The sequence below is a fragment of the Tamandua tetradactyla genome, chromosome 1, assembly GCF_023851605.1.
Source record: "Tamandua tetradactyla isolate mTamTet1 chromosome 1, mTamTet1.pri, whole genome shotgun sequence".
Lineage (NCBI taxonomy): Eukaryota > Metazoa > Chordata > Mammalia > Pilosa > Myrmecophagidae > Tamandua > Tamandua tetradactyla.
Genome location: NC_135327.1, coordinates 11604382 through 11619972, shown reverse-complemented (window position 1 = coordinate 11619972; position 15591 = coordinate 11604382). Strand labels below are relative to the sequence as shown.

Below are 15591 nucleotides of genomic sequence, written 5' to 3'. Positions count from 1 at the left end.
TCTCTAGGCAGTAAAATCTTAAGTGTTCCACTCAGTGAATTTTTATCTATGCACGTGTCCATGTACCCACAACCCAGGATAAGATACAGAGCATTTCCATAGCTCCAGAAAGTTCTCTAATGTCCCAATCCCAGGCAACGCTCACTCTCCTCCAAAGGTAACCACTCTTTGAATTCTTCACCAACATCTAATTTTCCTCATTCTTGAAATTCATATGAACAGAATCATGCAGTATATTCTCTTCTGTGTCCCTCTCCTTTACCTCAATAAACCATTGTTGAGATTCATCCATGTGGTTACATGTATCATTAGTTCATTATCTTTTATTGCTGTGTAGTATTCTATTATATGAATATACCACAATTCGGTTATCTATTTTCTTGCTGAAGAGCTTTTGGGTTGTTTTGAGTTTTTGCTGATGATGAGAAAGCTCCTATGAACATACCCGCGCAAGTCCTTATGTGCGCATATCTCTCTGGAATGACACTGGTGGGTCATAGGGTATAAAAACTGCCCAATAGTTTTCCAAAGTGATTGGGCCGTGACTCCTATTTATTTTTAACATGATCAAGCTTTTAGCTAAACACAACTTGTACTCACATTTTCCCATTCCTCGCTTCCCACAAACAGCTTTTTTCATGTGCATACAGATTTTGGGAGGGTAACAGCGTACCATAAAAGGTTGCAGGCTTTGCAATTGGATGACCTTGGCTCCAAAGTTCAATTCTCTCACTGATTAGTGCAGAGACTTTGAGCAAGATCTCATTTTTAACTTTGCCGGGTGTCAGTGTTTCTTCGTAAAATAATTATATGGCACCTATTTATAGGCTCCTTATGAAAACTAAGTGAGACACAGGGTCAGGCACATGGCGAGTATTTGATAAAAGCTATTCCCCCTCTTTCCTCACCTTCCTTGAGCTGGCAATCCCCTACTCTCCTCTGCTAAATTTTCTAGTCTTCCAGGATTGTCTCTCTCTCTGTCTTCTAGTCCCCAGGGTGAGGGCAAAGCAGATCTAGAAAAGAAAGACCCTGCAGGATGGGAGGTCAGGGGGCCAGATGAGAGGAGAATCCATCTCTCTGCAGCATAAGGGGAAAGCTGTATTTACAGTAGGACCCAGAAGGAACTGATTTGTTCAGAGCCATCGTATTCCTGAGTGTGATATTTGTCCACATCATAAAACCACAGGCTACAATGTGCCTGACATTATACCAAGTGATATAACCCTTCCTAATGATATTATAATGAATCCCAAATGAGGCAGCCATCACTGGGCAGCCATTTCAAAGTGTTCCTGAAATAGGTTTTACAGAACAAGGGATCTGCATGCCAAAAGCAGATGCTCACACGAGGCTGGAGAAGTTAGCTGGGGCCTACACATGAACACAACTGTGGCTTAGCTCTTGGCTGGGGACTTTTTCTTTTTATATCCATCTACTGGCTTTTATGAAAAATCAACATATTTCTCTTTCTTTTTTTTTTTTCCTTTTTTTATATGAAGGATGAAATTGGACATTTTTCTAAATGCAATAAAATGGCCCCCAGGGTGCTTTTTTTATTATGATTCTTTAAATCAGCAGTTTCTGTGCCTCTTCATTAGTAGAAGCCAGTGACCTTTCATCTTGGCTTCACCTCCCCGTGTGCTCAAAGAAAGCTTACCACATTTCCTGCCGTCTTTGTGGCGGAGGCTTGGCTGTGCTCTGTTTCTCTGCTAACATACGCGAGGTGTGTTTCTGAGATGCCACTCGATCTGCTTCCACAAACATGGCGAGCTTGCTGACTCAGGAACCAGCTGAATTTCTTCCAAGACAAATGTGCATCCCTTTCTGCCTTCAAGGCCCATGGGAAATCACGTGTCTCCATTAATGGGATTGGCTGAACCATCCTACTGGATTGTGGCCTTGGAATAAGTAGGACCTTAGGCAAGAAAAACTATCTATTCTCGTCAATCTCACATCCACCAATACCCCACCACCACCAGGCCAGCATCGCTATGTCCATGACCAAGTCCACGGCAGCACCACTTTGATAGCCTCACCCTCCTTATCTCCTTGCCCACCTCCCCACAATCCTTCTGGCTGTCCCCATCGCATTAGATCATCTATTGTTTTGGTCTTCCAGTACACCTCTTTCCTGCCCCTTTCTACCCTTTCTATCCCATGTAACTCCATCATTGGTCCAAAAGTTGCACAGAAGACACAAGTCCATTTGTTTTACAGATACTGGGAAAAACACCATCCTTTTACTTCTCTCTGCTAGAGATCATTTATACACCAGGTACAGAGAACTTCGTTAAAATGAAATATGGTATGAGAAGGCTGTAGAGCAGAAAGAAGGAAGAAAAAGAGCCCTGACAAAATAGCCTGAGTACCCGGACCCAGCCATGAGTGTACTTCCAGGGATTCAAGCCAAAATATTCAATTTTGCTTAAACTGGTTTGAACTGGGTTTCTTTCACCTGAAACTGAAAGAATTCTGACAAAAGCAGCCATACATGCCACCTGTCCGTGTTACCCACTCCTTCCCCAGTGCACTTGAGTTTGGCATTCCATATCAGAGTGCCAGCTATTGAGCCAGAGCCTGGGGCCCCGGGTGAGAGATGCTAAAGGTTGACTATGGTCTTCTACTCAAGTTAGCCCAAAGATGGTGCAATAAAACAAAGCCAGATTCCTTAAGGAAAAGCAGGTAGTGTATGGCAAGAAGACTAAACATGCCCTTCAAGCCCAAAAGTATTAGGGTAAGACCAGGTGTACAACAAGGACAAAAGATTTGAAATAATTTCTTCCAACACCAGTAGAAAGCTATAAGTTTCTCTCACGGACTAGCAATCTTGGTAGTAGAGATACGGGTCTCACTTTAAAAATACATAATCAGGATTGGAGACACCTCCTTCACCATAGCAAGATGCACCAAGCATCAACAGCTTTATGGTGACCATCATGTTTTGTTCTCTTCTAGGGCATATAGTTCCAGGAAATACAAAGAGGGTTTCTGCTTTCCAGGAGTAAATACTCCAATAGGGTGAAATTCAGAAAGACGAATTCAACAAGGTTATTTGTTCTATGAAGAGTGATTGCAGTAGGAGGTGTGCATGTGGCTAACCACAGCAGAAACACCAACATGTATGCGGCCTCCTTGAGTGATCCCAGACACAGAGAGGGGAAGTATGTAGCAATCACCTTCATGTACTGTCCTCCCCCAAATCACTCCCATCACCATTTTCATCACTTCTACTATCCCAAGAACAGGACAGCCCCGGGGCAGTGGGTGGGAAGAGTGATAAAGCCTTTTACACAACTGGTATGCTCCCTAATAACATGTTTACTTTCTGGGTTTGAAAGGAATGGGTGTCTATTAGTTGTAATACTGTGTTTGCAAGTAGTAGAAACCAACTGAAGCCAGCTTGAGCCAAAAAGGGGCCTCAGATAGGAGAAGGGCACCTGGGATCCCACAGAACCAAGGTGCAGGGTTCTACTAGGACTCAGAACAGACTGGAACCAGGAAGTCCCCAACATTTCCCCTCTCTGCTTCTTTCTGAGTCTTGGCTCCAGTTTTGTCCCATATTATGCACTGGCCTTCTCCTCACAGTTGCCAAATGATTAAGAGCCTGAACAGCAAAACATTGATTACCAGTGCCACTGTAGATTTATAAATGTATTACAGAGAAAATAAAATGTTACTTTAAAATTGCAATTGCCTTCTAAAGATGGTGGGTCCTATAAAAAGAAATACCTGGATAGTTCAATCTTCCTTTCTGCTGGTGCTACTAAAGGAAGGCAGTAGAGTAGAATGGTTATGAGCATAGGTTCTGCATCCTGCTGGCTGCCTGACTTCAGGCAAAGTTTTCCATCTATTAAAATAAAAAGAAATAAAGCATTTGTCAAACCAGTGCCAGGTACATAGAATATACTCCATAGATGTCGTCTACTGCAATTGCAAAAGGAACCCTCATGGGTTGCAGACATGCAAAAATAAGACAGGAGTAAATTTAAAATTAGAAACCAGAGATTGCAGAATCTCTCAAATGGACAGAGTGAAAAGAATTTCAAGTTTCCCAGTACAAAATGGGAGGATTAGGAGAAAGAGAGAAGAGTAATAAGGTAAGACAATGGGGACCCAGCATGGTATGGTGTTATCCATACAAAATGCCTAATGTCCAGAAAGCTAAATGGACTTTGGAGAACAGGAATGCCTAGTACAAAGGTTCTTAACCCAGGGTCCTGGGACCCTAAGTGGTCCATGCATAAATCTGGGTGGTCCATGAACTGAGATGGCAAAAAATTTCATCTTTAATTTCACTGACCTCTAAGTAATAATTATCATTTTCTTCAATTATAAATGTAGAAAACCCCCACATTGGTGACAGTACTTGTGACTTTGTAATCAATAGAAATCATGGATATTTTCATATTACATTGCAGTTTTTATATATATCTCAAAAGATTAAGTCATCATCTCTTATGACTATTTTGAAATGACACTTTCGCTAGCAAGCCACTATGTCATTATTTAACACATTATTAATAAATACATGCATGAATGTATCACAAATTTGTTTTATAATATTTGATATATTATTCATATGATTAATTCAATAGAATTAATTTCCTTAATAACCCTACATTTTTTACTTTAGGCATTAAAAACATTATTCCTAGAAGAGGGCTATAGTCTTCACAAAATTAAATACCTCTAATCTAATATGGGATTTATTTGTCTTCTATATGATATGCAACAATAGCCATCTCCCTGACATACAGACTTTTAGTAAAAGCTGTGCCACATGCCAAAGATTTGTGTTTCAGATTGTTCGGGGTAGGGGTCGGGATGGAAATAAAGGAGAAAGGACCATGTCCCATGTATCAGCCAAGATGCCAGGGTAGAAAAAGATATAAAAGATATTTTGTTATCTTTTATAACTATAAAATAAATAAAATGGAATTCTGAAGATAAGGAGTCACTAGCAGAGGCTACTCTGAGAATGAAGCCCTTGAGGTTGCAGAGACAATGGAGAGGATTTCCCACAGGCAGAAGATCTGACCTAGCTCACAATGGGGAGGTGGCCCCACCAGATGCTGGTGGCTACTCTGATAATCCCAGTAAAATAAAAATCACCAGTAAGCCGATCACCACCCAGAAATACTCACCTTTACCATATTCATGTATGCCTTTCCAGTCCTTTTTTGTTTCATATATACAAATTCAATGTACTTTCAAACTAAAATCCCAATGAACACACACACATCCTATTTTTTCACTTTCATTCCCCAAACATGATTTTGATGATTATATAAAGCTCCATCATATGGAGATGTTGTAATTAATTTCTCTAATATTTGACATTTAGATTGTGTCCAAACTTTCACTTATAATTAATGCAATACATAAAATTCTTGCCTGTAATTATTTGGTGGAACTCTGATTATTTCCCTAGGATAAATTCCAAGTTACAGTGTAACTAGGTCAAAGTCTATTAACATTTTACCACTCATGAAAAGCATTTGCCAAATCATTTTTTAAATTATGTTTTTAATAGGGCCATCAGCAATGTATGAGATTATCCACTTTGCCATATCCTTATCAGCACTGGCTGGGAGCCCTCATATTTTCCTTTTCCTTTTTATAATGTATACCTTAAAAATTTTTATTTGTGATGCACTATTTGCAAAGTTAACTGTAAGCAGTTCCTCCTGTCCCTGCACGCACACACAGCCCCTTTGTGATGTGACTTTGCTGCTTCTTCCATCAAGGACGAGCCATCTCATTGGCCGAGATTCCCTAGTCCAAACCAGCCACCAGTAGACCCACAAGCTGACTACACCAGAGCATGTTATCTTGGTCAAGACCAGCAGAAGAACCACCCGGCTGAGCCCAGATTAAATTGTTGACCCTCAGAATCAGGGGCAAATAAAATGGTTTATTATTTTAACTCTAAATTTTGAGAGTACTTGTTACATTATAATAGAAAATGATACAATGTTAAATTATTAGTTTTTTTAATAAATATATTATATTTTAGGGAAGAATAAAAAAATGGGCTTATTCTACCGTCCAACAAGAAGAGACCAACTGTTTGATACATTTTCTTTCTATCTCTTATTTTATGTATGAAATAAGTTGCAAAAATTCTAAAAGCACACTAGGAAATCAAATTCATTTAATGTATTAAAAACACAGCTATTTACAACCAGTCAAAGGGATCATTTAATACTAGAGAATGCATTACTAAAATATGTGCCAGGTCAATTAAACTGCAATAATCTTGATAAATATGAAGAAGGTAATTAGTAAATTTGATGCCCATTCCTTAATAAAAAAATTACAATATAAGGAATCGGAATACCCAAACCTAATATAATACAATATATCCATCTCAGAAATATGGGCAATTTTATTCTTAATGGAAAAATAATAGCAATATTACCATTAAAAACAGAGACAAGACAAGAATGTTCCCTACAGTATAGCCACCAATAATTGCTCTGGAAATTCTAGCCAATGCAATAAGGCAAGAGAAAAGATTATGCAACTATTAGAAAAGAAAAAACAAAATTATGAGTATTTCCTCATGATATGATTGTCTACCTCAAAACCCAGAATAGTCCATTTAAAATGTATTATAGTATTTTAAAGAGCATGTAAAGGGGTTGGATATGAAATAAATACTTTTTCACTACTGCAATAAAATGTTTTAGAATTGAATGGAAACCTATCATTTTATAATAATAAAATTATCTAACATATCCTGTATCTATTTAAAGCATAAAATACCTATTAATGACCTATCAATAAATGTCTAGGGCATTTACTAACAGACTGTAACATTTTTCTATAAGACACAAAAGAAGGTAACCTAATGGAAAACCCACCATTTTACTATCAGGTAATATTAATTGTCTTTCCAAAGGTATTTCCCATTACATTAGCTTCCTCTATGTCCCATAGAAATGTAGTAATATATATGAATATAAATATATATATGAACTATTTATATGACTATCATATACACATACTTAAATATATGAACTCTTCAAATTATTTTATACATTTAAAGCAATATTAATTAATCCAACACACACACACACACAAATCCAACAGAAAATAACAATTCCAAAATACGTTTTGAAGAATATACATGTGATGAAGGCCAAAGTTTTTGCAAGTTAAAAATAAAAGTTAATAGGGAGATATAGGTTTATTCTACCAACAGCTAAAACACATAATAAAGCAATAATAATTTAAACAATACCAAAAAGAATAAGAACTAACAAATAATTCAGTGAAAGGGACTGGATAAACCGATTCCTAATGCATAAAATAATTTAATGTATGATAACATTAGAATCACAAATAAATGGGCAATGAAAGCATGCTATTATAAATAATACTGGGACAAGTAATTAAACCAGAACTTTTAAATAATCTTCAGATGAATTAAAATGCATGTGGTACTTAAAGAAATCTCTTAAAATATTTTGACAAAATATAGGTAAACATACATATAAGCTATTTAGAAGAAAACACGGATAAGCGTTAGACAAGCAGTTTCTAAGCCTCAGAGCACAGACAGAGAAAAAACAGAAGTGCTTCATAGGTTATCTACATCAAAACGTAAAATTTTGAATGTTACAAAACATCGTTCACGAAAGATATTTTGGTTTCTCCCTAAATCTCAGCTTTTCCAAGAGTCTTAGTTGACCCCTCCATCCTGGCCCAGTGCTCTTCGCCTTTATTAAATTCACCTTGCTTCTAATTACTATGCAGTGTCCCTCTGCCCTGACAGGTCACTGGCCCCATGAGAGTAAGCAAACTACTTGTCATGTTCACTGCTCAGGGGAGCACAGAGCCTGATGTATAGCAAATGGTCAAAAATAATTTCCAACGAATGATTAGAATTCAAAGGGTCAGTGACAAATCAGGAATAATTAGTTCGGCAGGTATTATAAAGACTAATGCCATCAATATAAAGAATTATTATAAGTATCAAAACAATGGCTCAGAAACAATCTAATAAAAGAATAAATACAAATAGGCAATTAAGTCTACCCGAAAATGATAAAACAATCTAATAACTGAAGAAACTCATATAAAGCTTACCATTTAGTGACCGAATTTAAAAAATAATACAATTCTACAGAGCATGCAGGGAGATGAGCAAGCACTTTCATACTCTCTCGGTGTACAAAAACTGGCACGATTGAGTTTGAAATAAGTTTGGCAATATGTAGGAAGTTATTCATATCCTTTAACACAGTGAGCCCCTTTCTAGTGCAGTATTTAATGTGGATACTAAGGCAGACAATGACTTGAATTCAAGGAAATTTATAAAAGCATTATTTACCTCTATCTCTGCTTTCACAAATTGGTCAATAAGAAAGAAGCCCGAGGAAAGCCTCAGCTGTCATCCCTGACTCCTTCATCACAACCCAGGGCTATGCTCCCAGAAGCTGGCCCTGGGGCCAGAGCCACGTGCCAGTGATGGGTGGCATGCTCTACTCTACTTTGGCAGAGAGCTGACCTAACAGGCCTCTAAGATCTCTGCCTCAGCTGGACTCCTACTTCCCAGAAGAACCTCCAGCCCTAGGAGGTCAGGCCTGCTGGCTGGGTGGTCCTGGATCAACCGCCACGTGGCTGAGAACCCACTGCTCTTCAGCCTCCACGGTGCCTGGAGACCACCATTGCCAGCTCCTCGTGGCCACCAGCATCCTTCAGGACCCCAACAAGAGCCCCGCAGTGGCACACACCTAAGCAGAGAAGACTATTTGCTCACCAGAGGAGACTATTTGCTGAATGCGAGCTCGACTGCTTCTCTAGAGACCTGCTTGGCCTTGCTGCAGAACTGAAATATAAACAGAGTGAACAGAAGCCTGTACTGAAAGCCACACCGAGTGGCACTGAAATCCTAGCTCTTCTACTTTCCAATGCTGGGACTTCTGGCAAGTTGCTAAACCTCTCTGAATTTCACTTTCTGCACTGGTAAACTAAAAGCAATAATACGGACCTCATAGAACTGGTGGAGGAATTAAGGAAGATGCGGGACTGCACCAATGTATTTGGAGGAAATAAATTTGCCTTTGCCTCCAAGTGGGAGGAGTGAAGAAAAACTTGGGCTTCTAATAAAAGAGCTGCTACTGACAGATCCACATTAGCCACATCAAATGTGCTGAGGCTGTGGGACAGCAGAGGCTCGGCACAATGAGAAGGTACAAAGTGGGTCCCAAACTCAGGGCTGGAAGCCCACCAGCTCCTTACTGTCCATCCTAGGTAGGGTTGCCAGGTTTAGTAATAATTTTGGGGGGGGGGGGGTGCACGGTCTGGGAATTGAACCCGGGTCTCCCACATGGAAGGCGAGCATGCTACCATTGAACTACCCGAATTTTTTAGGATAAGTATGTCCTAAATACAAAAACATAAGTATGTATTTGGTCTTTTGTCCATTGATGCATCTCAGGAGGCTAGAATATGACATGTAGTAAACACTCAATAAATATGCCTGTATCATGAACAAATGCATTCAGTTATACCAAAAATGTATGTGGTGTTTAGCTGAAATTCCAATTTAATTGGGCATCTTGTATTTTCTCGGGCAGCTCAAGCCCTGAGGAAAACTCACTGAAACATGTTTTTTGCACAAGTTTATTAACACATAATATGGATGACCCCCCCTGCAGGTTCCCAATAGCCACCATGTAAAAGCTTTAGTTTCTCTTCCTCAATCCACCCATCTTCAATCATTTTCAAGCCCCAGGTCAGTTCTTCTGTCTCCTCTTAGTCCATTCTCCATGTTCTTATATATTTTTGTCCTTTCCTACGCTGAGTCCACCTCTCCTAATGGGGAGGCCAAGGGCCTGGCAATGAGAAAGTAACTTTGACAGTCAATGGGGCAGAGTATCTCTTAATCTGGAACTTCAGTGCTGAGGCTTTTAAGATGGGCTGGGCTGGGGAGCAGTAAGCTCGAAGGACTGCATGGCCTGATGAGGGGCAGTAGTCTTTCATCCTCTCAATAAAAGTAGTATCAAGTGTCTGCTGGGAACTGTCTAGGCCCTGGGGATAACTCGGTGCATAAAACAGATAGTAACTACCCACCCGAAAATCCATGAGGAAGAGGCTGCTATCTATGCAAACTGTTCTGTGCATTCCAAGTTGCAAAGAGGGTGAGTGGTATTTAAAAATCCAAAGCTAGGAATTATACAATATTCCCCTGGATGGACGTGTGGTTAACTTCCTCACCAACTTCAAGTCTTTGTTCAAATGTCATTTTGTCAAGGTGGCTTACCCTTACCATCTAATTTAAAATTATAGCCTAGCCCTCCTTTTTGCCCTATTTTTCATGTCACTTATTAACATACTATGTAATCTATTCATCTATGTTTATTAATATCTGTGCTCACCAATGCCTTTCCCTCAAATGTAAGTTCCACAAGGGCAAAGGTTTTTGCCTCTTTGGTTCACTGATATATGTCCTAAGTCTGTACACTATGCTTAGCATGTGGCAGACAATAAATAGTTCACACCATGAACAAATTTAATATGTTAGCAGTCAATTAGAGAAGCAAAGCTCTATAAGTAATATGAAATAAGGAATTTATTATAGGAATTAGATCATATGCAATTGTGGGAGCTGGTGAAAAAGTCCATGGGAGGCTGTTGGCTTAACATTTGGTAGTGGGTCTGAAATTGCTGAAGAGCAGCTGAGCTGGCAATCAGGAATCAAGCTGGATGCAAAGCAGGGGAGAGAAAGGACACCCTCGAAACATGACTGTCTTTCACTACCTCCAGCCTTGTCAACAGGTGACTTCAGACGAAGCTGATGCCCTTTGCCACAGAGATGCTGAAGGAGAAGATCCAGTGGGAGCCAGCAGATCATCAAAAACATGCATGAGTTATAGTGGCACCTGATGCTTTACAATGACATTCAGAGTGAAATAGGTCCTGCTTCACTTCTACCTTCCAAATCTCAGACAAATTTTTCTTGTGGCCAAACCTAAACTAGATCCATACAGAAAAGCATAGTTCCAACTTTTCCAAGTAGACACAATTCAAAATCACCACAATCCACCCCTCATTCACTTTGACATCCATACTCAGATCCTTTAATCATATCCAAATAAAAACAAGAGCAAAGGCTTGCAAAGTCTTCTAGCTAAGCTGCACTACCCTTTTGATATTCTATAACTTTAATGCATAAGAGTTGTAAGGTTTACAACTCTTACTATATCTTATGTTAGATTTTAGGGGAATGGGAATGGGGGAAAAATCAAAAGAACTGGTTACTGCAAATTAGTTAATACAAATACAATTCTTCCAAAATAAGGAAAAAATATTCATAAATATTAGAGTCCTCATTTCTGCAACAGTTCACCAGTTCATAGCTGCTGTTTATAACTTCCTTCTACTATCCATTCCATACTCCCCCTGCCTTGTGCAGGCAGCATGGTTTGCTATAGTCCTTGCCTGGTCAGATGACCTAAACCTTCATTCCTGAAGAGCTGGAGAATTAGCAGTCCTGCCTGTGTTGGGGTGTTGTCATTTTCTATTAAATTTTATCACAGTCCTTGAGAATACCAAGAAGTGCCCCAGGGGTCGCCTACATTCCAAAGATTCTCCATAATATCCCCACTGTGTAGTAACAACACAATATTCAGGATCAATCACCCCAGGCAGCATAGTAACTCCCTCTCTTGTCTGTTGTCTGTTGTCTGTTGGTTCACTGGCATGAGGAACCCAAAGAGGCCAAGAGGAAGTTTTAACTTCCATCCTCTTGACCTATTGCTGTATCCCCTGCTGAAAATTCTTCTGCCTTGGAGTCTAAATCCTCCTGGCATGGAATGCTTAAAGTCAAAGGGACAAAATGCAAATATTTTTCTAGTAGATCACTGGGGTACTAGAAGAGTTCATTCCTGGACTCAAGATTCCTGCTACGGAGAAAAAACAGCACCCTATATTGCTTACTGATTTAGTGTATTGGCTCCATCCTGAAGAACATTACTCACACAAAGTGTTGACACCCAGCTAATGCCACGCTGCATCTTCAGAAGGCAAGTCTACCAAGTCAATTTCTTTAGGTGATGGGGACTAAATGAATGTGAACCCATTGCTGATCTTCATTGCTATAAAGTGGGTTCCTAGGTCTGTAGCGATGCTTCATGGAACATTGCAATGGTGAATTAGACCGTCTATGAATCAACTGATGGTGGTTTAGGCAGCAGCCTTGTGCAGGGAGGGAAGGCAAATCTATATTTAGTGTAAGTGTCTATTCCAATGAGGACAGAGCACTGCCCTTTCCTTAAAAAAATTATCTATTGTAATCACCCTGCCACCGGGTGACTGGAGGATCACCTGGGGAGTAGTATGATATTAGGGGCTCAGAGGTTGTCTATTTTATCAAAAACTAGAGGACTGAGCAATGGCCATAGACAAGTAGGGTTTGATGAGTGAAGACCCATGTTGCTGAGTTCATGCAAAACTTCCATCTCTGCCACCAGGGCCACTTTGTGGATGAGATATACTCCTGCAGGTGGCTGAGGAGGCTCCAAACAGCTCCTGGGTTATATATGTCTCAGGGTGCTCTGAGTACAAAAACAAGCCAGGAGGTAGGAAACAAGGCAGGCAGGAATCAAGAAGATCCAGGAATTTAACAAGCAAGGCTGAGATGCCCAAAACTTATGATTGTGTGTGGGTGGGCAGAAAAGTTAGGGTGATATCAATATCTCTGCAGCACATTCTGGAAGCATCTTGGATTAATGCAGACTCTGTAAGTGATTGGCCATGGGAATATACTCAGACATCCCCTCATTGGGCATTCCCTAGAGGTGGAACTCCTCCTCCTCCCTGCTCTCTGGTGGCATAATTTGAAGGGACCGACAGAGCGAGGCAAGTGCATCAGAGCTGACTGGGCTCTCCTGTGGCCCATGACCTTCCCTTTGCTGAGATTTCCATAGGCTATTGATGGCTCCTCCGTAATGGACCTCCCAGAATACCAAATCAAAGCAAAGATGAGAGCTCTATATCTCCTGCTCTTCCAGCTTATCCAAGCTTTTAACTCTAAAAGCCTCAGAGAAAAGGTTTCTCTTTTGTTTTGTATTTCACCCTGCTGCTCCGGACAGGGTAACCAATTAATATCACTTGATGGTGCAAACACAGGGCCATGTTGAGTGAGAGAACCTCCTATCCTGGACCCCGGCCCTCGGTGCCCTTTTTCCTGCCTCCTTTCCATTCAATGGGATCACATAACTAGGTAATGCCCACTGCAGCCCAGGGACTTCTAAGACACATCAACCTAGCTCCCTGGAAGCTCACCGCCCTCCAACCCCCTGCCATCAAGCAAATGGTAGGTAGCTAATGTTGGGACAGTTTAGGACAGTGGAAAATGGCTATACTTGAGGTCAGAGAGCTGCAATCATAATCCAGACTCTGCCGCTTACTGAAATGAAACTTTTGACCCTACTACTTAGTCTGTTAAATGGAGTTGTGAACAGTCAAGTACGCAGGACTGTTGTGGAAATCAGATGATATTTGCAAAAGAGCCTTGTCCAGAGTAAGAATGATCGACTCGCCAGGTAATGTAATTATTTGTAGGGCAGGGCAGGTGATAGCACGTGCAGTTTAAGTTATGCTGAAGCCAGGAGACCTGGCCTCCTCTGCTAGTTGGAAGGTCAACTCCAAAGTTCTTAGAACTTGTAAGCCCCACTAAGCCTCTGGGAAAGCTGATTATCCTTGGAATGCTCCTCACTTCTCCAGTTATTTTCAAGGAGAAGTTTTTGTTAGGGGTAATTCTGAAAGCCAAATCACAACTGCAAGATGCTGTCCTTCTCAAAGGATGACCAGGACTCACAGGCATCAAAATGACCAGAGGCATCACTTAAATGCAGATTCCAAGGCCCTAACCTCGAGCACTTTACTTCTCTGAGCTGCAGCTTCCACGTTGATAAAATGAACTTAGTAATAGCCTTTTCCTAAAACTCAATAACAGATTTTGCATTGAATATGTGAACAAGTAAAGAGATGAGTGGCCGGCAGGGGAGGGGTACAATGTGCTGTGGGGCACGATGGCCCCTAATGCTCCCTCCAACTCAGGCCTCTATTATGTCAAGGCTCTGAGGATCTTTTGACCTCACACAACGCACGGAGTTGTTCACAATGCATCCCAGCCAAAAGCACTGTGAGTGGACCCCCTGGCTGAGCACTCAGCCAAGCTGGAGCTGTTAGGAATAAGAATGTGTGTATTTATTGAGAAAAATAAAAATGTGCGTGCGATGTCGCACAGAGGCGATTTATGAGGTTTTATGGAAGTGTCACCAAAAGGCCCACTCAGTCACTGCCAATGTCAGGCCTGCAAACACCTGGGAGCTCAGGCAATAAACCTTCCTAATGGAGTCGGTGGGTGGAACGTGCTTGTGGCGGGGAGTGGGAGCCTGCAGTGTAGGTGCTTGCACTTGGGGTGTGCGGGAGCAGGGGGCCATGCACAGAGCAGAAGTATGTGTATGGTTGAAAGCAAATGTGCACACACTCTTGGGTGTGCAAGACAGCATGCATATATATGGCCACTGGGTGCGTGTGTGCCCAGGATGCGATGGGGAGAGGAGAGAGGAGACCGAACCACAATGCAGAAGTGCACCCATTACTCACGACCTCTTCAAATTCTGCAACGGAGAAGAACTCAATGCTCATGAGAAGGGGTTAGTCATCATCTAGTGCTGAGACTGAAGGCCTTGGGGATGTCAAAAGGCAACTTCTCAGGAGCAAACACCTCTGGGCTGAGCATTCAAGAAGAGGGAGGGTCTGGCCAACGGTAGGACCGGGTTCTGGACCTGCTCACCAACCCTGGTGGACCAAAAACCTTCCACCAATGGCTGCTGCCCTTTTGGTCCAAGTCTCCGAAGCTCCCGTGAGTTCTATGAACCAGCCTCATCCCTTGCTGCTCTCCTAGAGCACCATCCCATGCTCTCCAGCATCCGCCCAGCTGGTGCAAGCTGCAGGATGAACCAACCTTCCACCAAAACCCACTGGAGTCAAGAGAGAATCAGTGTTTCCCGACAGTTCCCTGCTGTGGGAAAAAGCTCAAGGCATTACACAGAGGATGCGTCATTAAAAGAAAAAGGAGGAGGAAGAGGAGAAGAAGAGGGAGATAGAGGCAAAGGAGGGGAAGGAAAAGAGAGTGAGAAGGAAAAAGAGAGAAAGAAAGATTTTCAGGGTAAGTCCCTAGAGTCTATCTGTGTAAGTCTAATCCCACAGCGAGCATAGTCTTGCAAGCCAGGCAAGAATCAAGGCTACTCACTTCCTCTCTCTCTTTTCACCCCCATTGCAGCAATGAGGGGATCCTGGTTTTGCAAGAATCCCTTTGTTGGCCTGGGGCACGCCATCATCACATGCATCTCCTCGGCACATGAGGACGGTCACTTCCCTGCAAGACGGGGAGGTGCTCTGGGCAAGTGTGTTTTGTGAAAATTCAACCAGTCCCTCCAGTTCACTACCACTGGTGAGCCAAGATGGTGGGCCCAGCTCGGAGTCTGAGGTTAATGGCCAGACTGCTATGAATACCTACTGTGTGCTACATCCTCAGCCAGGCTCTTTCACATACTCCATTTAGTCCTT

At 41.5% G+C, this 15591-nt stretch overlaps 1 long non-coding RNA gene across 2 annotated transcripts in view; it reads right to left on the bottom strand.

Annotated features, from left to right (window-relative positions):
• Window positions 1–15591, bottom strand: part of LOC143690881 (uncharacterized) — a 52451-nt gene that overhangs the window by 24283 nt on the left and 12577 nt on the right. For both annotated transcript variants that reach the window (XR_013179245.1, XR_013179239.1), the window contains exon 2: window positions 3730–3847. This is a non-coding gene — a long non-coding RNA (uncharacterized LOC143690881). The remainder of the gene's footprint in view (window positions 1–3729; window positions 3848–15591) is intronic.